Raw genomic sequence first — 25736 nt, 5'->3', positions numbered from 1 at the left:
AAAAACATCAGATCTTTCCTTAAATATAAAGGATGATTTGCATCGCCCATTTATAAATGTAAGCATTTAACTCTAATAAAATATACATGCAAAGCAAACATTCAGAGAGAGAGGCCCAAGAACTAATAAACTCCACTTTTACAATTGTCAAATATATGACTTGTTTTAGTTTGGTTTTATATGTAAATTCTCACAGGAACACAGACTCTGATTAAGGGACTGAAACTATGTTTCAGTAGTTAAGAGTGCCTGCTACTCTTGCCGAACAGTGGTTCATTTCTCACTACTCACTTGAGGGAGCTACAATTGCCTGTAACTTCAGCTCCAGGGGATCCAATGCCCTGTTCTGGTCTCACTGGGCACTTGAACACTCACGGTAACATGCATATACTCAGTCACACACACACATACACACGCACACTAAAATAAATATATCACTTTTAAATGAATGTTTAGGGCCTTTTACACCAAAACGATATGGAAGAGGATCCTTTTGGCTTTCTAAGATACTTAGAACTTATGTGTGTGTGTGCACAGAAGAGACACAGAGCAGTGTAACCTCGGGTGGGCTTTTATCACATCACTTTGATGAACGAGCTCAGGTCAATGTGGAAGGGAAACAGGAGAACAGAGAGAGACAACTTTACGGTGACAGTAAAGACGTTTTCAGCCCACGTTCGTATTTATTATTTTGAAAACTTCAGATCATTTAATTAAGTCACCTTATCTTCTGCCTTTAATTCTTAAAAAGACAGCCATATTAATCCAGACGAATAATCTCTTCAGAAGTTTAAAAGTCTATTGATTTCTCTTCCTTCTAAAATCTCCTCAATAAGATGTATCCCTGGAGAATTCTATAAAAGGGCACCGACGTCTTTGCAGCCGCGGCTCGCTCACACACTTGGCACTTTAAGGACTCTTTCTTCTTATCAATGTCCCTGATTAAGCCCTTCTGTTCACATCCTGTAATTTAATTTATATCATTATATTTCACAGAGAATTTTCTCATTTCTGCTTCCTGATTCACATGCCATGAAGTGTCCACTTATGTAGATGATAGTCCTATAAACATCAAGTAGGTTTTTCATCATTGCCTCTGTTAATCTTGGTAATAGACCTCTTTGTCTCAAATGGACAGAAGGGATATGAGTTTCGTTAATATCTCTCTACTATGCTATATAAAATCGTTCCGTTTTAACCCTCAGTAGTAGATGCACTGCCATTGATAAATACTGCAACAGAGGATGCTAAAAATTGATTCTATCCCTTGGATTCAGTTTTATCTGGACCTCGTAGGAAGCTTTGTCTATCTACTGGGACATTAGTTGAAGTTTTACCAAGTATGGTACAGATAGTTCAGATGGGAAATAACAGAAGGAGAAACTGCAGTAGGTATAAAATTCCAACATTGGGTTGTCAGATCAAAATTAAGATCTATGGGAGAAGTAAACTATCACAGAGTTTAAGAAAATAATAATAAAATCCCTTAGCAATTATTCATCAATGAGGGGTTTCTTCTAGCCTTTGAGTGGTTTACGACTCCTTTTCAAAAATCTGGAAAATAAGCTTAGATGGACCAGAGCTACTGCTGTGGCACATGTTTGACTGAGGACTTGAACACTTGAGCTATAGAACTATGTGCCATAGATGAGAGTATCACATACCCAGGGATCCAGAGAAAACTGAAGGTAGGATTCCGGGTATCCATCAGTCAGCAACTATGCGAGTTCTTCAAAGCAGAAAGAATGATTAAGCACCCTCCATTCTCTGATGTCTGAGAGATTTTGCTTTGACTGTTAGACAATGTAGGGACCCAGAAAGATCCATGAAGACTACCCAGTTACCTTGTTTCTTAAACTCGCTCTCACCTAAATATGTTTGGAGATTATACCTAGCTGTAGAGCCCCACAAAATCCATTAATGGCACTCTAAATTATTGAACTCATTATTATATTTATCTACTTAATTAATTAGTTTATTATTGTATGTATGTGCACATATGTCAGAGGATAACCAGTAAGAGTTAGCTTTCTCCTTCACTGTATGTTTCCTGAAGATTGAATTCAAGATGCCAGACTTAGTGGCAAGTCCTCTTGCCTACTGAAGCATATTGGTAGCCCAGACCCATTTTAATAGGCAGGAGGGCTTGGACAACTTAGATTTTCAAATGAAATAATATTAATTTACTCATTACAAATATTTTGACAATCTGGGTCATTATTTTTATATTTTAAGATATAGCATTTGACTAGATGTACTTCTGCTTCTCCTACCTTTCCCATTATGACACCCAATTAAATTTTTCAACCTATTAATGTTTCGTCATTAGAACACTTATGGTAGTGTCTGGTTGACTTTAAATAAGCAAACACTCAAGCTAACAAAAAATATTTGCATTTCTGGTTTATCTCTGTACTATGAAGGCAAAATTAATATCTACAATCAAAAGATAATATAAAGATTCAAAACTTGTAATGTAACTTCCCCATCACATTTCCAGCTGAATGGGAGTGTACATCAGTCTAACTGATTCCCAAAGAGTCAATCTTTCCAGTTCTTTCTCCTCTTAGAGAGCCAGGTTAATCCAGAAACAAATCAAGTTTCTTGCATGCTACCCAATAAGATGACCTTACAAAGGTTATGTTCATACCTGAAACAAACCTCTAATATGTCTCAGATCTTACAAATTTGGCTCCTCTAAACAAAATCTTTAAATTTTGGGTTGTTTCACTAGCAAAAAAAAATAAGGAGTTCTTAAAATTAAAAAATTCTTAAGGTGTTAGTGACAGAGGAAAGCACTCTCTCCTTCACACCTGTACATGTATCCTATTTCCTTATAAAAAGCAAATGACAATCACAAGAGAACAAGCAAGCAGGTCTGGAGAGATAGCCCAGAGTTTAAGATTCCTTGCTCCCCTTCCAAAGGACCCTGGTCAGATTCTCAACTCCCACATGGGGGCTACCAAACATCTGTGACTACAGTTTTAGGGTTACTGGTGACCCTTTTATGGCCTCCATAAGTGTCAGGCACATATTAGTTACACAGATATGCATATTCAGACACTCTCTCAGACAATTGAAAAATAAAATTTTTAAAAAAGATCAAAGAAGCAAAGAATTAGTTGGAAATAATTACTAAATTAAAGCCTTCTCTTGTAACGAATCTTTCTCTGTCTTACCAGCCAGCTCCCAAATAATGACATGGAGATTTCTAATCAATTGTGAAAGCTCAGCCTGTAGCTTAGGATTGTCCCACTAGCTCTTATATATTAAATGAACTTATGTTTTTATTAATCTATATTTTACCATGTGGCTTTTACCTCTCTCCCATTCTGTGTGTTCAATTTGTTCCACATCTGGATGGCATTTTCTACATGGCTCAATGATCTCCTCTTCCTCTCTTTACCCAGAAGTCCTGCCTATCTCTTCTGCATAGCGATTGGTCATTCAACTTTTTGTTACACTAATCACAGCAATAAATTTTCACCCTGTGTAAAACTATCCAGCAGGCAAAACAAATAATCATTTTAAATATTTTTAAAGTAGCTATTTGTATAAGTGAATGAAACAAAAGTGTCGATTCATTGGTTAAATACATTTCACCTTAGAGAAAAGAACTTAAAACAGCGTCTTTGTATTTTAAAGACCAAAAATTACTCTTAGATATTCCCATAGTTTCTTATTGTTCCAGAGATATAAAATTACCCTCAGATAGTCTCAGCAGCAATGTCTCAGCTGGCCACATGATGGAGCTAAGACTCTATATGAACAAAATTGTTCTAAATATTTTCAATTTTCCAAAGCAAAACTGAGGCTTACAATATTGAAAGATACTTCCGAAAAGAAGGGCATTTTTTGGGTCAGGTCAAAACCTGGCACAGGGGAATCTCCCAGGAATCTACAAGGATGACCCCAACTAAGACTCCTAGCAGATGTGTAGCCTGAACTGGCCATGTCCTGTGCCCATATTGGTGCCTAGCCCAATTGTCATCAGAGATGCTTCTTTCAGCAACTGTTGGAAACAGATGCATACTTGTGGCCAAATATTAGGCAGAGTTCAGGAATCCTACAGAAGAGGGGAAGAAGGAATTGTAGAAGTCAGAGTGTTCAAGGACACCACAAGGAAACTCACAGAATCAACTAACCTGGGCTCATAGAAGCTCACAGAGTCTGAATCAATAATCAGGAAACCTGCATGGGATTGACCTAGGCCCTCTGCACATATGTGACAGTTGTGTAGCTTGGTCCTCTCATGGGACTACTACCAGTGGGAGCAGATGCTGACTCCAACTCTTACTGGCGTTGAGACCCTAGCCTCCTCATACTTGGTCACATTGCACATCCAGCCTTAATACACTACACGGGGGATGTATGTAGTCTTACTGCAACTTGATATGCCATGTTTTGTTGGTAGTCATGGTAGGCCTGCCCTTTCCTGAATGGAGATGGAAGAAGAAGAAACTGGGAGTTGGGAACAGAGTGGGGATGGAGGGAAAGGACTGGAAGGAGAGGAGAGAGGAAAAACTGTAGCCAGGATATAAAATAATAAATTTATATTTTTAAAAAAATGAAACTTTTTTTACTAGTCTGAAAGCAAAGATGGTGTTTCAAGAATGTTTAATCAATAAGATCACAATAAACTAGTGGTTTTCCCTCAAATTAACTTACAGCATTATTTTATTTTGATTTTCATTGTTATTTATTTTTTGTTTGTTTTTAGTTTTTTAAGAGGTTTTTGGAGATCAATATCAGAAAGGAAAAAATGTTTTCCTTTTGTTTTTAGTGTCTGTGGCAGGTGGTTCCATGAGTCAAGCCTGTTTCTCCCAGCTTGGGTCAATTCTCCATTCCCTAGATCAGGACTGTTTTCCTCTCTCAGCCTTTAATTTCCCTTTTGCATTTGGAGATTTGAGACAGTTACTCTTTTGTGTTTGGCACCTGTGGTGGTTTAAATAAGAATGACACCCTTAGGCTCACCTATTTGAATGCTTAATCAGCAGGGAGTGGCACCACTACAGAAGCCTGAGCCAGGCCCAGTGACTTGTTCTTTCCTCCTCCTGTTGTGGACCCATTGTCAAACTCAAACCTTCTCTAGCACCACATCTGCCTGCTTGCTGCCATGGCTGTCATGAAGACAATGGACTAAATCACTGAAACCTTAAGCGAGCCTTAACTAACTGCTTTCTTTTATAAGAGTTGCCGTTGTCATGGTGTTGTGAGAGCCAAAGTTACATTTTAAGTTTTAATTACTATGCTTTAGGGATCTATGGAACAAAAATGCCTCTGATCTGCAAGCCCCTTGCCCAAAGACAGACAGTTCCTGAAATGCTGGAGGCTGTTCTTTATGAAAGAGAACAAGGTACATGCTTTCACTCCTTTAAACAAGTTTGTTTGACCCAACTGCACCGAATATGCTTGATCACATTGTGGACATGAGATTCACAAGCAGGAACTATGTCAAGATGTATCCTTGTCCCTGATTGGATCAAATGCGAAATACTTAAGCCATTGCAAAGCATGACTCAGGACCATTTCCTGGGAACCTGGGTATGGACATGGCCATATCCACCCGGCCAGTATTTAATTAAAGTTTGCTTCAAACTTGGCTTTAAATTGTGTTAATGCTCTTTGTTATTCCTTTTGATCTCTGGTCCCGTTAAGGGGCAAGCCACGCCCACTCCCAGCGACTTCAAACCTCTTGTCGCCATCTTTCTTTCTTTCTGTTCCCTCTCTTGGCGTGTGCACACGTGTTTTCTATCTTTTCTCTCTCTCCTTTTCTCTGTTTCTGTCTTTCTTTCTCTCCCTCTCCTTTTCCCTCTCCATTTCTTTCTCTGCTCCCTCCCCTTTTCCTCCATAACTCCAAATAAATATCTTAATCTCATTTTACATGTTCATGTCTCTGTCTCCTGCCTGCCTGCCCACAGCCATCTCTGCTTGCGGCTGCTCTGCAAGTCCGCTGACCGGGGATCTTGGACAGGCCGCGCAGCAGGGCACACCAGCATAATTTTTTAAAGGACTATTACTCTTTCCTAGATCAGTGAGATTAACCAGGTCTCTTCACAGCAATAGAGCACTGACTAAGAAACATCACAGCAGTTTTATGAAACAAAGACAAAGTGAAATGGATAAAAGAGTGTGTAGTAAGTCTGAGCACCAGTTGGACCAGGCCCTTACAAGATCTCCATCATTTACTATTTATGTGAAAAGTGATGCTTTATTATAACTGTTCCTATTTTGCATGTAATTATTTCAGGTTAATATTAAATAAGTCACCTGACTCCTTCTAGAAAACTTACAAATTCAATATTGAGAATATGTTGCTGGGCACTGAGGTCTGTTTGTTCTAGCAGGCATTCACTTTTCAGTTCTGTGTTCATTCCTCATCCTCTTTCTGTTGTGTAAGAATGTCATCTGTTTTATACTTTAAAAATATGTTGGCATGCCCAGGGCAGCCCCAGGTGGCAGCTGTAGGCAGACAGCAGACTCTAGTCCCAAGGTAGAGATGACTGTGGGGGCCATGTGAGCGGGTGGCGAGCTCACAGAGCAGGCACTAGCCCAGTGGGTCCTGAGCTTCTCTGTGGGTCCCGGGACAGCGGCTTATGGCGGTGGGGCTGGTCCCACCATGTGTTGAGTGGGTATGAGCAGGCTGCGGGTAGAATCCTTACAAGACACAGTAAATAGACATAAAGCTGAACATTTATTACTTAAGAGAGAGAGAGAGAGAGAGGCAGAAGAGAAAGAAAAGAGAGAGAGAGGGACAGAGAGACAGAGAGACACATGTGTACATGCCAAGAAGGGACAGTCAGAGTGAATCCAAGATGGCAGGGCAGGGGTCAGAGGTCGCTGGGAGTGGGCATGACTTGCCTCTTAAAGGGCCAAAAGAATAACAATCTGGAACAGCACGATGTCTCTGAGCATATAAAGAGGCATCCTTAAAATAGTACCTAGAAGTAATTCAGACTTTCATAAATGATTTGTTAATGAGTTTTCTCCTGGTTATTGTTAACACATTCCAAATAAAATACAAAAATACCATTCCTCCACAATACATCATGAAGTCCTTTACTAAAATGAGATGATCAATACAGTCACAGTGGAAGTGTCAATTAATGAGACACTCATTACATAAGTTACATAAATAAAGATCACTATCATTTAATATTTGAAAATGTAACTTCACTGGGGTTTCCTAGTTTATGAAATAGTCATATGACCTACACATATTAGAGATTAAAAAGTCCTGCTTGCAAATTCTTCGGGACAACTTTTCCTGAAGATGGTGAGCCTCCTTGTTATCCACTATCACCCTTGCTTAACTGAGAAAGGGCCCATGCCCCCACCCTTCAGATGTTGATTTCACCACCAGGTCTGCCTTATTATTATTAATATTGTTTGTTTGTATCCCTTTTATCTCTTTGACTGTTTGCTGAGCAATGTTCTTGACAGAAGATATTTAGGAATCTGAAGGCCATCTCAAATCATGAAGATCCTCATTTTTGTTTTGTTTTGTTTTGTTTTGTTAACAAGTTCAACGTTGTCTGTGTGATCCTCTCAAATGTGTTACTGGTGCTCTGTCTACTTCATTCTACTTAGATGTGTGGTTTGAACACACTAATAGCAACATCCACAATTGCTCCTGAGACAAGACACTTTCTAAAGTGACCCAGTCTTCTTAGGAAAGAAAGGGTTGAGACCTCGTGGGCTTTTCCCATCTACTTTGTGTGTTTATCAGTAGTCTTTAATATGCTTTGATGTGGCACCTTTAAAGAACAGATTTCCTGGAATCACTTTGGCCCATTAATAAATCACATTATGAATGTACATTGGATTGACTTTTACTTATAGTTAGAGTTTCTTACTAAGAGAAGGATTTTTTTTAATTTTTGAGATTATAATATAATTGCAACATTCTCCCCTCCCCTTCCTCCCTCCAAACCTACTCCCATAAACTCCTTACTCGCTCTCCTTCAAATTCATGCTCTCTTTTGTCATTATCATTGCATGAATATATTTATTTGTGTGTATATTCCTAAACATTACCTGTTCTGTCTGTATACTGCTACCTGTATCTTGCTTTCAGGTTGACCCTTTGGAACTGGCTGAGCAATTGGTGTGCTATTCTCTGAGGAAGACCATCTATCCTATTCCCAGACTTCCTCGGTTGCCTATAGATTTTTGTCACGGGCTTTCCCTATCCATTTCTGCATGTTTATTGGGCTTGTCCTTGTCCAGATCACATTTGGTCAGTCATGGTGGTGGCACTTGATGGGTGTTGCTCCTTATGTCACTAGGAAACACAATCTCACAGCAAAGTCCCTGATGCTCTGGCATTCAGATTTCCATTACCTCCCCATGGTGTTTCTTGAGTCCTAAATAGAGGGGAATTTTACCTGTTAATTCCGCAGATTCAGGTGTTAGAGCACTCAGTGCTACAAGGCTTTCTCTCAAAGCTCCAGTTCCTAAAACTTTCTGATCTCTGCAAATCCAGGTTCTCTCTTTGCTCTGCATCCTGTATGCTGGACAAGGATGAAAGTGGTACATCCCTCACCAGTGGCCTGTGAAAAGATACCTCTGTGTCACCTTACCAGGGATGCAGCACAGTGCTCCACATACACACTTTATGTGAGAGTCCATCTTGACTGGAAGCTTAAACAGATCAGCAGGCAAATCACTTGTGTGGGTGTGACTGGGAGGGCGATTCCAAGGAGAACTGAAATATGAGAGGACAAAGCAAGGAGCACCATTTCTCTACACGTGGGAAGCACCGTCCTACGGACTGAGTGGGTGCATGGGTGAATGTGGGGGGAGGGAAGGCAGCTACTGTGTGCAACATCATTTTTCGTAAGTGAAGGTGTCTTGGTCTATGACAGTAACAGTGTACTCAAACTTTCAAATAAGACCCAAATAAGAACTTTCCAAGGACCTCTTGGAATTTTGCCTCTCTTAGCCCATGTTATATAGCCCATAGTGCCAAGGCTTCTGCTGGACAAAGCAGTTGCTGAGTACATAGCTCTCTGGCTGAGAGAAGATCACTGCTCTGTCCAAACTTCTGTCATATTTTACAATGTATAGATAGATCCCCAATATATCCGATCATGGTTCTGTGTCTCTAATATTTCACAGAGATTAGTTGGCTACTAATATTTTCTAAAAGAATGTTCTCTGTAATAAAAACAAAGAAACAAGGTTGGAGTCTGCATTATGAGGTTACTATTGATTAACTGTGCCTTCCAAAGCATGACTCACACTTTGAGGAGGAAACTCCACTTGAGAAGTGAGCAGTGACCTTTGCATTCACTTGATTTTAAAGTTTGAAAGGAACTGTTTTGTTTACTTCAAGAAAAAAAGTCTTTTATTTGTGCAGAGGCTTCCACACCAGTAATAAATCTTAGCCTCAGCTTCATAAAGGCAGCAGTCCAGGTAGCTACAGCTAGCTACTGGTTATGCTGAGACTGCATATCCCTCCAGACACACCTTTCGTCTCAGAAACACTGCCCTTATTAGATCAGGCTGCCCGAAGAATACAGAAATCATGAATTTAAATGACTACCGGTATTCAGAGAAAATGGGAGCCTTCTGGCCTTTGAATGAGAACTTCCACTTTATTTCCAGAGGATGAAGTTATTAAGTTGTGAATCAGAGGCATGGCTAGAGCCCAAGTTATTCATGATCTCGAAACGATGCTAAAGTGTTTCAGCAACATTGCTCTGTGTCCTGTGTCCCCTCAGAAGAATGTTCACATTGATAGCGGAGGATACTAGACAATCATCAAGTGACTTGTTTGCAATTTGTTTTTATAAAAAAAAAAAAAGTTGGGGTAAAACTTGCAGCAGATGCAGAACAGGCACCTGACCTAGTATATGTTAGTAGAGAGTTTTTATCAGCTACCATCAGCTCCAGAATTGAACACGGCTTCAGGGCAAATATGTTGTTTTGATGGAGCTGTCTAATTTATACAAGTTTTTTTCAGCCTAAAAATTATTCTCACTATGTATTTTTTTTCTGCTTTAGAAGTGAAGTACTGGACTGATGGGATGGCTCACAGGGTAAAGAGCTTATTGCCAAAAAAAGATGCCTGAGTTCTATCCCAGTGGAGGAAAGAAGAGACTTCTTCAGTCTCCGGCCACCACATAGGCACCGAGGCACAGGGACAGACACTCCACTACACACAAAAATAAGTAAATCAATATAAAAATGTTGAGATGGAACAGGAATACTCTAGAATTCTATGCACTGTAGCCCAGAACATCAGTGATGCCTGGAAAACGCAAATGTTAGACCCACTGCCTCGACTGCCAGCTCTGCTATGTGGTGCTACTCTTTCATCTTGTACAGCCTGATATTCAGTTCAGTGGAAATATGGAGGCTTACTGGGAGGTGAAGGGTCCAGGGTCTGAAGGGACATGAGTTTGGATTATTTATATGTGCTTGCAATGACATCAATACGGCCTTTGATACACTGTCATTTTCAGAACTTCTTACGCTCCTGAAACATGTATGTATATAAGGTTCATGAAACTTCAAATCACATTTACTCAGACTCATAAACCTCCAAATGTTTGGATTCACCATTCCTTTCCCTTCCCACAATCTCCTTTTCGGTGGGTACAGGACAAGGGGTTAGGCCAAAGAAGATATTTTAGCATCAGGTAGTTCTGTCTAGCAGCCCCTTTTTGTGACATGCTGAGTATTCCACAGAGCGGAGGAAGGAAGATTGATTCCACAATTCTAGGTTCAAGATCTGTATACATAAAATAAATTGAAAGTAATTGACACATCAAAACTAACCTAAACACATTTAGTTGTTTAATCCATTAATATTTACAGTCATTAAGGTTTATAGTCCATGTGCTATAGCAAGAGAAACTAGAATTTCACAGATGTGCTTATGTATGGCATACATACATGACAGTTAAGGTAAGCCAAGGCAAAGGCCGGGGTGAAGGTCACAAGATCCTAATTGATTCCTGCATGTGTTCTCAAATCTCCTCCTGACAGGCATCTTTGCCTTGTCCTACTTCTCTTTCTTCATTTTTATTATTTTTAATAATTAATTTATTTATATATTATGTGTGAGTATATTAGTTTGCATGTATGTCTGTATACCATGTTGGTACAGTACCTGTGGAGGCCAGAGAAGGGTGTCTGGAACTGGAGTTGCCAATGTTTGTAAGCCACCATGCTGGAATCGAACCCAGGTCCTCTGGAAGAGCAACCAGGGTTCTTAACCATTAATTCAGTAATGTGGAACAAAACTTTTCCTGAGGAGCTACATCACACACATCTACTCAGCTAGGAATCCCATGGATGCCACCAACTTGGTGATCCAGTGGATTTTAATGGGGTAATACACAGAAGGAGTTACTTATAGAGGTGAGGAGTTACCCTACAGAAGTAGAAATGACTCAAAGACAGCTGCATCACCAAAGCCCACCCCAGCATGGGTAACAGCTCACAGAGAAGGGAACCTGAGCCACATTGTACATCGTGAAAGCAACTCAGCAGGCTAGAGAATGCTCTTCTCAGTGGCCTCAGTTTGTTTAGCCCTCTTCCAGATAGCTAGCAGGCTCTGCCTTCTCTGGGAAGCTGATCTGGTCTCTGAGTCTTCTTTGCAGCTTGACTTTGTCTGAAGGGGACACTCAGTTTTTATTTCTTACTCTGACAGGGAGAAGCCTAGGGAATACAGCCAGTTTCAGGGACACCCTAAAGTCATTTCCAGTTGTTTTAACCTTGGTTAAACCTTGGAGGAAGCTGTCGCAGAAAGTCCATCTCTCCATATCCCACCCACCAAATTCATTCATTCTGACTTACTCCACAGGCAAAATAAAATAAAATAAAAGCAGCCATCAACAGCACTGAAGCTCAGAATCTCTTAGCTGCTGTAAACCTGGGGCTTGAATGGAAAAATACTTATTTCACAATGGCAGACAATTAGGTAAAGTTTTTGTAACTTGGTTCAAAGTCTACAAAAAGATACCTTTACCCGGGAGAAGTTTTCAATTCAGTATGGCTGCCACATTTACATAAAGAAAGAGGTTCCATCAGAGTTTGCCTGATGAGCACAAAGTCTTGAGTTCAATCCCTAGAATTCACATTAAAAAAATAGCAGCAACAACAACAGCAATGCAGAGCCAACCTTTGCTGCACACGCCTATAATCCCAGCAAATATGAGACATGGAGACAGGAAAGGAAGTCTCCTACTGGAAGGGTTTTGGTAACATCACAGCCAGATAGAGGAAACCTCTAAAGAACCAAGACTTGACTGGAGGGTGAAAAAGAAAGCAAATGAGCAATCAGAACACACAGAATAGTATAACTAAAAATGTGCAAATGTCACAAAAGCAAATGCTGGAACAGAAGAGAGGAAGAGGGAGAAAAGAGAGTGCAAAACATACTTATAGCAAATGCAGGGGGGTTTTCCTCAGATTCATGACAGACATCAAGCCACAGACCCAGGAAATTCAAAGAACATAAAAATATGGTAAATTATAAAACACCAGACATGCATTTAACTGCAGAGAAATAAAGAAAAAGTTTTAAAAATCTACAGAGGTCTTGGGAGGCAGAGGCCGGCAGATCTCTGTGAGTTTGAGGCTAATCTGGTCTACGGGTTCCAACCAGGACAGGCTCCAAAGCTACAAAAAAAAAATCTACAGAGGTGAGAGGGTAATAGTTATAGTAAAACTATAAAAAGCCAAAATTCATGGAAGGAAGACACAATCTTTAAAAAATTACCTCTCTCTCTCTCTCTCTCTCTCTCCTCCCCCTCCCTCCCTCTCTCACATCACAACTCTCAGAACAAGGACAATACTTCTCCAATCTTATTTAAACTTGGTTACTATAGCAGGTATATCTGCTTCATTCTTCATTTGTCATTAAAAATAATATTGGAGGAGAGGAAAAAAGCTAGAAGTAACTGAAAATGGAAAGAATAGCAATCATACAAAGTCTCATTTGTAATGTTGGCTAAGGCCTAGTGTAAATGACAGACCATTTTCAGAGGCAGGAAATTGTTTTCAAAACTGTCTTAGCCTGTCTTGGTAAGGTTTGGCAGTCTTTTTTTCTTGTATCCTACTTGTCCAGTCCAAACAACGTATATTCAATGGTCAAGACACGGGCAGTTCTTTGCTCAAAGGACAGTTTTGCCAAGAAGAAAACAAGCTCCGAGTGGAGTATCTTCAGTGCTCAACATTCTCTCGGGAATAGATCAGTGCTGCCAGAAGCAATCATGTCTCACGCCAACAGAACCCCAAATTATTTAAATACCATGTTCTACAGTTCTATGAAATGGTTGAAGATTACCTATCTATGTAGAATATAATCTCCATGCATCTAAAGAACCTGATTCATCTAACTATAAGTATGACAAACATGGATGATTATTGATCTATAATACTTAATACTTATGTAGTTTAAAGGCTAAGTCTACTTATTAGAATATTAAAACAATCTTTAAACAACTGTGCAGTAACTGAGGACAATGACCTTAAGTGTAAACAATGTACAAGTATCTTGATCAGAGGTAGATATGTATAATGCAATACGATAAATATATACTAAAATTGTATCAATATACAAAATGTCTCAAACAGAGGTAGAAACATGCATGCATGCAATTTGAAAAAGTAACTTTACATAGGTGTACAAATACTGTAAACAGAAATAAAAGCATATTCAATCTAACAAATATAATTTGAATTTTTATTAATGTACAATATTCTATACCAATGTAATTGCCTTTAAATAATAGCTTACAAGTATTCACTCTATTACTCACTATTATTATTAATGTGAGTAAGCTCACACTAATCTACCTATTATCCCATTCAATTTTCCCTTTTATTTTCAAAGAGGTCTCTGAGCCTATATAATTTCCCCCCTCCAACTCCCAACCCTATAACAATTATAATCAACCCCTTAATGATGTCCCTAACCCTGAGGACAAACTTTTTTGGGAGAGGGGACATCATCTTCTAGAATTATTTCCAGCTGTCTTGGGGCTGTGTTCTTTCTATAGGGTCCTGTGAAAGTAAGATGATGGTTAAATGTCAAGATAAATTGCATATTGTCTGGATAATAGACAGACATAATTCAAAATTGAAATAAAGAAATAGTAAAGAAAACAAAGAAGAGAATTTTTGTGGGAAATTACTCCTTAGATCCCAAATTAAAATAAATACATCTGAAAAATCCCTTAACATCATAATGTTGAGCCTAATTTCACCTTGTCAGTGACATGTGACTATGACAGCAAGGTGAGTGGCCTTTTGAACTTAGAGATACGCATTACAAATTGTCTAGAGAATAAAAACGCTAAGAAAGACTGTGTTCTATGTCAAATGTATGTGAAAATAGAATCATGGGAGTAAAAGGACAATAATGTATAATATTCAAGTAGTTAAAATATCAATAGATATATTGTGGGAAAGTTTTCTTTTGAAAATATTTCCTTATTACTTGTATTAGAATCAAAAACAATGAAACACAGCTGCATTAGTATAGTAAGAGACAAAATATCTTACTTGAGCATTCAGGTTGGTATTTTTTGACTTTTGGGGGTTTTTGTACAGTGTACTTGGAATGACTTTTTGAAAGGATAAATGTTTAATCTGGCTCATGGTTTCAAAGTGTTCAGTATACATGACTTGACACACTGCTTTCAGACCTGAGCCAAGACATTTGTAGTGTGTGTGTGGGGGAATGCACCACAGAGCAAGGTTGCTCATGTTAAGATGGAAAAGGAAGAGAGACTTCTCACCCAGCTTCCTCATGTTCCCCTTTTTCCTCCAGTGACCACACCTTCACATACATCACTTCTGTCCATCAATGTTTACTTACTGTTTCTGTCACTACCACAGGAGTTCCACAAGCTGTGTCTGGGCCTTTGGCATATAGGTCTTTAGAGGATATTTAAGACCCTATCCCCATCAATGTTTAACTAGTATTTTCCTAAATCTATTTTCTTTGGCCTTATAAAATTCATAATGCTATATGAATGAGTTTAAGGGTTTTTTGGGTTTTTTTTGTTTTTTTTTCTAATGCCTGGAGAAATATATACTACAATACAGTTAATATTGACAAAACTGATCTGCTGTAGTAAATGCCACAATAGTCTGTTCCTACTGGTGTCCAAGATACCTGAAGGTGAAGGAAGAAGTGGTGATTATCAGTGCATACTTGTAAGAATCAATCATGCATATTTATGGTACAGCTGTTGAAAAGGGATTAATGCAAGATCTTTTCTCTCTCTCCTATGTTCGCATTAAAGTTTCTTAAGAATCATAATTCCTTTAGTTTCCCTGATGTCTAGCACTTCAAATCATTCATTAGCCTCTCATATTCTGGCATCATAGTGCCTAATTTCATTGTACCTTACCTTAGGATTCTGACAGTCCCACCAGGATCCTGTTCAAGATCAGAAATAAAAGGCTCAGCAGCGCTATTATGTTGTAAGAGCCTGCACAAAGGAACACAGGAAGGAACGAGCTTCATAAGTGATGGAAATGCCAACGGCAGACTTTGACTCTGACCTAGAATTTTCAAAGTATCAAACATTTGCCCTTCCAAATTGTTCTCTCTTTGAGGGAAGAAAACACACCAAATTAGTAAAATGCTAGAGACGTTGAGTTCTCATTAGTAAACACAAAGGGACAATTTACACCAGCAACTGTCTTGAATAATTATCATCATTTAGGAGGTAGGTATCTACCTTGACAGTACTCACCTTCTAAGAGTTTCGAAGGGTGTGGCAAGTATCTTAAAATTAGTGGCCTAATTTTAACAAGATATGTTCAACCAAATCTTATTTATATTATGGTTTACTACATGTTGCGTAGTTCCATAAGTTTTGACAAATACATATCCTGTATCAACTCTTACATTAGTGTACAAAATCATCTTTTTTGTCTTAAAAATCCTCAGTGCTTGGCCTGTTCTTTGTCCCACAGCTATGAATTTCTGGTAACCACTGATTCTGTTACTGTGCATGCACAGACTTCAGTGTTGAACAAGGCTGCACCCCAAACTAAGAGTCTGCTTTTTTTTTTTGTCTTGCAGAACCCCCCACATGACTGAAAACTAAAGTACTGTATAAAAATCAGCTTTTTCCATTCAGCAATACTCACATGCACACATTGGATGTGTCTTGGTGTCCGTGTATATCATGCTAAGTTATTTCTTTTTATTAAAAAGGCATCATAGTTTTCATCTTTTGGCTATTTTTGCTGCTTTTATTTGGGGACAACTATGAATAAAGATACAAGAAAGTAAACCACCTGAGTTTTAGGTAGATATGTTTTAATTCAAAGTAAATCTCTATAACATTAATTGAAAGTTCATCTCATAAGACATTTCAGTTTTTAAAGAAGTTGTAAGATTTACCATAGCTCTTCTCTGGACTCTATCATATGCCTCATGAATTACCTCTTTACCAGGTCTTTCTAGGTGATTTTGTGTTGAATTTCTTTAGTGTTATGTAACTCATTTTTTTTAACTCACTCCTTTTTTATATCTATTCATGGATGATATTTTAGATCTGATATAATACCAAAGTGCTGAAGTTTCCCAAAACCCATCATTACTGAAAATGCCTTGCCTTTACCATAGTCATCACACATTGGTTGAGAATGTACTTCTCTTTGATATATTTAAAAACCTTCACTTTTTTCATCTTTAGCATTCTGCAATTTCACTCCTATTTTCCAAATAAGATTTTTACATTTACTTATCTGTCTCAGCAAAGAAAGTTGGCATTTTATTTGAGGACACATTTTTCTTCTTGTTTTGTCTCCTACTTTTCTTCAATTCTGTTTTAGCTTCTAGGGGCAGATATGTTATTGCCTAAAATACTTCTCGTACCTTCCCATAGAAGAACTGCTAGCGCTCCTCACATTACATAAGACTTGGACACTTGAGCCGCTTTGTTTAGTGGCATCTAAATGGGTGTTGCAAGAGCCGCATTCTATACAGAAGTTTTGTATTAATTGAAGTTTTTGTCACTGTGGCAAAATACCTGACCTAACCAATATCAAGAAGTTAGAATATATTTTTCTCCTGGAGTTGAAGGCAAAGCCATGGTGTAAATTATGGACTGGGACTGTGTGAAAGAGGTGGTCCTTCTTTCACTGCAGACACAAAGCAGAGACCAGAGAACAAGGTGCACCTTTCAAAACTACGTCCCTGTTAGCCTAGTTTCTCCGGGTATAGCATGTTTCTCCAACTTGCCAAAGCTCTATGGACGCCCCTAAAACCACTGTTACCTGTGAACCAAGCACATAGTGCTGCAGCCTGTGTGGGAGAGGTCATGCTGAAACACAGCAAGTACTGAGTATACCATCACGCCAGCTTTCTCATGGTCGTATCTCAGATATAGGCTTCCAACCTATGAAAGAAGCTTTCTAATAGGCACAACTAGGTAGAACAAGCAGTGTGCTCCATTAGCAGCATATGTGGTTAGTGTCATGCAGGGCGAGAAACAGTTTTGTCTTCTATGGTTAATATTTATATCTGGTAGGGTCTGAATTCTCATGATAAACTCACTAGCCAAAGCTGGATCAATCCATTCCACATTCTATACTACTCTATCTCCTCTAGAGATACACCAGGTCTTTACTTTTATCCTATAAATAACATAAGTTGGTTCTGTTTGTCCCTTGTTCTTGTGTCTTTCTCCCTTAACTTCTTGGGGTGTAGGCACAGTTATTAGAAATGAGGGAATTGTGGGTTTCTATGATACCTCTTTCCCTGTTTCCTAGATGGTTCCCATTAACTAGTATCTATTTAGTACAATTTCTCAAAGACTCATGTGGTTAAAATCATTCCTTCCAGAACAGTTATGCAAATATGGAATAATAGACTTCATGAGCTACTGTGACTCATTCGGGCAAGCAGTATGGCTAGCATGGTGAAGGCCAGAAGAACTCATAGCAAACACATTACTGGGGTAATGTTCAAAATCACACAGTGAACTGTCCATGGGTCTTTGACAAATGGGTCAGGGTCTCCCGGGTTTTGTCACAAGGAGAGCCATTCATGCTGTTCTTAGGTCTTGTTTTCTAAAGAACTCATATGGCTCCCACCAGAACTTTCTCCCAAATCCTAGTATACTGACCAGATGACTCAGCAAGGAAAGGTGCAAGTTGCAACATCTGATGACTTGAGTTTTGGTGTGGGAGAATTGTCTGTATTCTGTCAATCATATTTTAATAAAACGCTGATTGGCCAGGCAGGCAGTATAGGCGGGAAAGCCAGACAGGAAGTAGGGGTGGAGCAAAGAGACTAGGAGTATTCTGGGACGCAGGAAGCTCCCTCAGCCATTCCTGCCCAGCTCACTGAAGAGGCAACATGTGAGCTGAAACACTGAGAAAGGTACTGAGCCGTGTGGCTAACATAGATGATGATAATGGATTAATATAAGCTATAAGAGTTAACAAGAAACCTGAGCTAATGGGCCAATCATCTTTATAACTTATAGAGATCTCTGTGTGATTGATTTTCTCTGGGACTTGCCAGCTGTGGGGTACTGGGCGGGAACAGATACCCCAACAAGTCGGCCCTCATGTTACAGAGTTTGATCCAGGGACCTACATGGTGGAAGGACAGAACCATCTGCCACAGCTGTCCTCTGACCCCCACACTCATGCTGTGCTGTGCTGTGCGTACCACGCTACACATAGGGAAACATTTTCCAAAACAAATGTTGAAATGGCATCTTGCCCAAATGTATCTTCTTAGGCTACAATAGTCCAAGTCCTATAGGAGTCAAGTGACATTATGGTGTGAGTTAAAACACTTGGTAGGAATGGTGGATTAATATTAAAGTAAAAAATGTCATGAAGTAGAGAACTCGACATAGGCAGAATAGCACCACTATTCATGGATCGAAAGTACATAGAATGCCTAAATTACCCAAATGGTTCACAAACTGTTATGAAGACAATGTACATTTATTTTACGATAAGGAGAGTTAAATATAATACCAACATTTTACTCTGAATAATGTGCATTTCAAACAATGCTATTTGAGCCATTACAACTAAAAAGAATTTTGAGAACTTTCCAGAATTTCAAATATTTCAATCTACCACAGCACCAAGATGAGAGAAACAACAAGCTTTGTTCTCTATGGAGTAGATTTTTAGTTTTATTTAGTCAATTAATTCAAGATAAAAACCATCAGTTCACAGTGAGAAAAGTCTCTGTTGATCTGACTTGAATCTACCAAGTCCCTACACCTCACTTGGCAAACCAAGATGGAAATACGTATTTTTTTCCCTATGGCTTCAGAGCAAGACAAGTATGGTGCTATCACCTCTTCTAGTCATCTTCATGGACATGGTCCTTTAATAAAATGAGAGGAACAGCAATAAAGACCCTGTGTTCTAACCTTGCTTTAAACATGGTAGAAAACTGACGTGATACAAACAGAGATAAATCAAATGCCGGATCCTAAATGAGGCAACAAAAGTCTTTAAATGAAACATGTTGTTTCTATAATCAGGAAGCACTTTGTGTTGGGTCAGGACTTCTAATTAGTGCTTTTTGCATTATGTGTCAGCTCTGATTCTTTCAGAAAACGCCCTGGTCTCAGAAAATACATGAAGTTAGTGCCTGAGATATCTTGATGCACGCAGCATCCTAGAGAGAGGAAAGAGGCAGGTGTGTAGGATGTTCCCAGATGATAATCTGGTGATAAGAAGACAGATGTTCCTCCAGCCTCTCTCGGCATCTGAAAATTTTCAAAATGAAAGACAATTTCTTTTTCAGAAGTTAAAAGTGTAACTCTAAATTGATTCATGTTTTCTTTTTTATCTATGAGAGCTGATTCCTCACACAAATGAGTTTGACACAGGTCCAAACTAATTATCAAAGCATGAGCCATTTGAAGGGCATCATTAATTGAAATTCAGAGCTGTGTTAAGATCAAGAATGAAGTGGCTGCATTATGAGCTATTCGCTTTCCTTTCACAGTTTCAACCATATTGTCCTGAGTGTTTTGGTTTTCTTGATTGAAAAACATCAAGATTTTATTTAATTGTACAAATTATACTCTGGCTTTTAGAAACTAACAAAATAGATGGCAAGAAATGATTTCAATATCGTGAAAAAACATTTACTGAATAGCAAGATGCAAGCATCCTAGGATCAGCATTTCCGTCTAATCATCCCTGTATCACCTGCTTCTTTCAAATAGATCTTATACACAAATTTTATGTACAAAGCATCCTATTTCCATCCTTAATTCCATATTGAGGCTCATAATAACATATGGAATCAGTAAACGTTCTAAGAATGATGAGCCTTACTTGTCAGGGAGAAATAAGGAGAATCACGGAGTATTTATTTACAAAGGTCGATGGTTTGTGAAACAGATGTTAAGTTCTATCTTCTTTTTACTGGGATTTTACAAATTGCCCCAAAAGCATTCATTTTGTGAAGTCTTATTAGAAAACAGTTCGTTCTTCTCTTGCTAGTCTCACAGCATCAAATGGGAAAGTTTTATTACGATATAAAATGTGTTCAAATTTTAAGAATTCTGTTAGGGTAATGATGGAACTTTTCTGACGAGCCTTCAAATACTAAACTCCTTATGCTACACCCTACAGAAATAGTCAGATGTCTTTTGTATTCTTATTATCATATGTTGATTATTCATAATAATAGACTTATAACATTTTCACACATATATACAATGGTTTTTTTTATAATGTTTACTTCCCAGTGGTGGTGTTCTTTTGCCTCCAATAACTCACTCTGATTCCCTCTCTCTTCCAAGCCAGGCCTCATCAGACTAGTGTATATATGAACGTGTGCGTATGTGTGTGTGTGTGTGTGTGTGTGTGTGTGTGTGTATGTGTGTGTGTGTTTGCATGTGTGTAAGAGTAGGGAGACAGAGGGACAGAGAAACAGAGAAGAGATAGAGTGACAGAGGAAGCCAGTGTCATTTTTGTCTTCCCAATAGTAGGCATTCTTTGAAGTACTGATGTTGTTGTGTGAATTTTTTTTCTAGGAAGATGTGGGAAGACACTAATTCAGACTTGACTCAGACCAAATGCGTAGTTCCACTCAAGTCTAGCTGAGAAATACAAGAGTATTGGCCAGGGGTTACTTACAGGAGCACAGAGGATTCAAAGTCAACTGTATCACTGTGAATCCCTAAAGTAAAGCTGATCGCTCACGTATGATCCTTCCTGGAGCTCCCTAAGCAACCCTTGGGCAGTTAGCCTGATCAGAGCTTTTCAGGTACCTCACAGATAGGGCAGTGTCCCCTCCCCACAGTTGTTGTGCTTTATATGGAGGTGAGACAGACACGTATGATTCTTCTGAATTTCAGGAACCTTCCAGAACTTGTGAATTGTCTATTTCCTAAGTCTCAATGAGCCTTTCTACAGGATGGATGGAATCTTTCCATTCAGATGTGAGTACTACACAACAAACCTGTAGGAACAATGAATCTTAGGAATTTGGAAACAGCTCAGAGAGTTAAGCCTTCACATAGTAACCATGTCGATATGAATTTGTAACCCCAGCACATAGGTAAAAACTGAACACAGTGTCATGTGTTTGTAACCCCAGCCCTTGGTGGGTTTGAAGACAAAGCGTCATGTGAAAGGCCATGTCAAGTTGGGAAACACCAGAGGACAGCAAGAGATGCTGACTTTTGTATTCCACATGACCCATATGAGAACAACCATATATACATGTGAATGCAAACACACACATGCACATAAATGCATGTGTACACACACACACATACATACCCCCTACTCCTAATAACCTGAGATGTACAATTTCTCTATGATTGGTTTATGATTCATTCAATTTCTCCTTAAACAAATATGTACTGTGAATGTACTAAGATCAGCTCCTATGCTGACTCCTTGATTTAAAAATATCATTAAGGCATGTTTTTTTTAATATTTAATTTAAGGGCCAGTAAATAAAAGTTAAATATGAATAAGAGTATATAATGAAAGCACAGCTGTCAAAAACACTAAAGGAAATATCTGAAAGAGGCCATGTAACTACCATAAAAAAATATGTTCATCCTTACTGAGAAAGTAAGCTTGCTTTTTTATTCATATAACAAATTACTATGAAGACAAGAGTAGGGATCTTGAGATGTAAAGCTGTTAATTCTACACAAATCTGCTATTAAGGACAAGGAGTAGAACTGAAGATAAAATATGAGAAAATAAAAATGTAGAAAGTAACTATTGCCATCCATCTTTTAATATTATTTTGTCTCCTCATCATAAAATTTTCCATATTTTGTCAAAAGCAATCTATTCGTGGACATTTCTGGTAAAAATTCTGCTTGATATTTCTAATTAAATTCTTGTACTTGTTTGAAATTGGATGGTTTTGCTGTCATTCACTCTTTTACAAACTGTGGAATTTGCATCCTACTACTTGATAAACTAATTCTAGAAAATTCTTAGGACACAAAACATCAGTCATTGCCAAACATACATCACTAGCTGTGGATTTTATTTGTTCAGAAATTAGATCCATGAGTTTATCCTTTCTGTTGACTTTTTCTGATGATTAAATATCCTATAGACACTTAACATTGACCTACCAGTTTGAGTAAAAATATTAATTACACAGAACAGAACAATTATGTATTATTAATTTTCTATAGTGTTATTTAAAGAGCCAGGGAACCTGCATTGAGATGAGAAACTTAAGTACGCTTCCAAAATTTATGCAGGTGGATCTAGCAAAGAAAGTGCAGAGAATGCTACTGAGTGCCAAAGACAGGGAATCACTCCTATAGTTTTTACGTTTTCCACATTGCTAATATTTCAAGTGCAGCTGTTGTTAGGACAGCAAACAGTACTTATACAATGAATAGGGAGAGAACTTCCAAACCCATTGTATGTTGTTTGTATTGCCAGCTCTAGATTTAAACTAAACTGAGAAGTTTCTGGAGACCAAATCTAAATTATGTGCCCTGGTTCACATAGCAAATGTGGGCTGTCTTCAACTTCTAAACTCAAGTTCAGTATTCACATCTACCATTCTCAGTTCTGGAGCCCATTCTTGACTTCCTTAGATTTTTTTTCCATTTCTAATTATTCTGGTCCTATTGATCATCCTTCTTAATCTAGCACATCTATCCTATCCATACATACTCTTTCTATTTAGACTCAAGCCATCATGCTTTCTCACGTGGTTCTCAGATTACAATTCAGACTCCAGTCCTTCCTCACTATCAGTTCCTGTCCTCACTCCAGCTTTCTAATGATGTAAACTATTCATGTCTCTACTCAACAAAAGCTCAAGTAATGAGCTAGCCCCATCCCCTGCTCATCTCCCAGCCCTGACACTAGCTAGTGATGTGGGATGCTCTTCTGTATGCTATAAATATGTTTTATTACCGTTGATTAATAAAGAAGCTGATTTGGCCAATAGCCAGGCAGAATAAAGCCAGGTGGTAAATACAAGCCAAGATAAAGGGGAAAGGAAGGCAAAGTCAGGAAGATGCCAGCAGTCACCAGAGAAGCAAGATGTGAGGTAACAAATCACAAACCTCATGGTAAAATAAAGAACAATAGAAATATGTTAATTTAAGTTCTAAGAGCTAGTTAATAATAAGTCTGAGCTAACAGGCCAAACCAATTGCAATTAATATTAATCCTCTGAGGAATTAATCAGGAACTGGTGGGTGGGAGAGAAATCTCCAGTCACAATGTAACCCATCAAAGCAATCATAATCACTGTTACTGTCCCCAGCACAGTTCATAGTCTGCCAAACCACATGTGACTGCACACACATCATCAATGAGTAACATGCTTTTCTGTCTGGTCACCAAATACATCTGAGTAATTGTAGTCACCTTTTAAGATCCACTTTAAAAATCTATCTCTTCAAAAGAGCAGGATTTTTAAAAACTTACTTTATTTTATATATGCAAGTATTTTGTCCACATGTATGTACTGTAATATAATCCTTCTGCATGCTGTGATTATGTGTTGCTCTCATTGGTTGATAGTAAAAGCTGATTTGACCTATAGCAAGGCAGAATAAACTAGGCAGGAAAGACAAACAGAGATACAGGGGAAAAGAGAGTGGAGTAAGAGAGATGGGAGCCAGTCCCCCAAGAAATAAGAAGCCATTTAACTTTATGTGTGAACATAAACAATGTAAGCTAGCTTTATTTCTGTGTATCTTGTAAGCAGCTTAAATTCATCTGTGCAGACCCCATCCCCGCTTTCAGCCAGGAACCCCTTCCCTTCCTCTCTCCCTTTTTCGGGGCATAAAATCCTCCAACCCAGCCTGTGTGGGCACCACCAGGATGGGGTGGTGAGTGCAACCGGGCAGGAGAGAGGTCCTTTGATTTAATAGCCTGCCTGCAGCAAGGTAAGACTGCAGGCAGGGAGATTTCTGGCAAACAAGTGGCACTGATCCTGTAGCAGAAGATACAATGGAGGGGTAAGTGTGCTCCTGACCTGCCACAGAAGCCCTGTAAGGGAACACACAATTTTCCCGCCACCCTTATCTCCCTGGGTATTCCGAAGGGGCGGCTTCCCCCAGCTAAGCCCTCTCTCCTCCTACCCCATCCCCGCTTTCAGCCAGGAACCCCTTCCCTTCCTCCCTCCCTTTTTCTGGGCATAAAATTCTCCAACCCAGCCTGTGTGGGCGCCACCGGGATGGGGTGGTAGTAAGTGCAACTGGGCAGGAGGGAGTTCCTTTGTTTTAATATAGCCTGCCTACAGCAAGGTAGGACTGCAGACAGGGAGATTCCTGGCCAGCAAGGGGCACTGATCCTGTAGTAGAAGACCCAGCGGAGGGAAGAGCCATTGGAGAGCATCTGAAGGAAGAGATGGGCAGGCGCCGAGGCAAGAATTCCTCTCCAACAATCTGAAAAACAACATGAAAACACCAGATCCCAGCGATCTTACTACAGAAGGACTTGAACACCCTATTCTGGAAGAAGTGGAAAACAGTGTCATTATGAAAGCAATAGAGTCCCTTAAACAGGGTATGAATAACTCACTTAAAGAAATGAAAGAGAAATATAACCAAAGATTGAAGAAATGAGTAAAGAAATGGAAGAGAAATATAGCAAAAAGTTTAAAGAAATGAGTAAATTCGTAAACGATACCGTGGGAAACCAAGAAAAAAACAATAAAACAGGTAATGGAAACAGTTCAAGATTTGATAACTGAAATGGAGGCAATGAAGAAAACACAAACCGAGGTCCGACTGGATATGGAAAATCTAGGTAAACAAACAGAGACTTCAGGAACAAGCATAACCAATAGAATACAAGAGACAGAAGAACGAATCTCAGATTATGAAGACACCATAGAGAAAATAAATGCTCTGACCAAAGAAAACAGCAAATCCAACAAATTCTCATCACAAAACATTCAGGAAATCTGGGACATAATTAAAAAAACCAAATCTAAAAATAACAGGGGTAGAAGAAGGAGAACTGCAGATCAAAGGTCCAGAAAATATATTCAACAAAATTATAGAAGAAAACTTTCCCAACCTAAAGAAAGATATTCCTATGAAAGTTCAAGAAGCATACAGAACACTGAATAGACTGGATCAAAAATAAAATCATCCCCTCGCCATATAATCAAAACAAAATGCATTCAGATTAAAGAAAGAATATTAAGAGCTGCAAAGGAAAAAGATCAAGTAACTTAAAAAGGTAAACCTACCAGACTTCTCTATGGAAACCATGAAAGCCAGAAGGTCCTGGATAGAGGTACTGCAGAAACT

This window comes from Myodes glareolus, chromosome 3, assembly GCF_982192425.1.
Source record: "Myodes glareolus chromosome 3, mMyoGla1.1, whole genome shotgun sequence".
In the NCBI taxonomy this organism is placed as follows: Eukaryota; Metazoa; Chordata; class Mammalia; order Rodentia; family Cricetidae; genus Myodes; species Myodes glareolus.
This window is presented reverse-complemented; position numbering follows the sequence as displayed.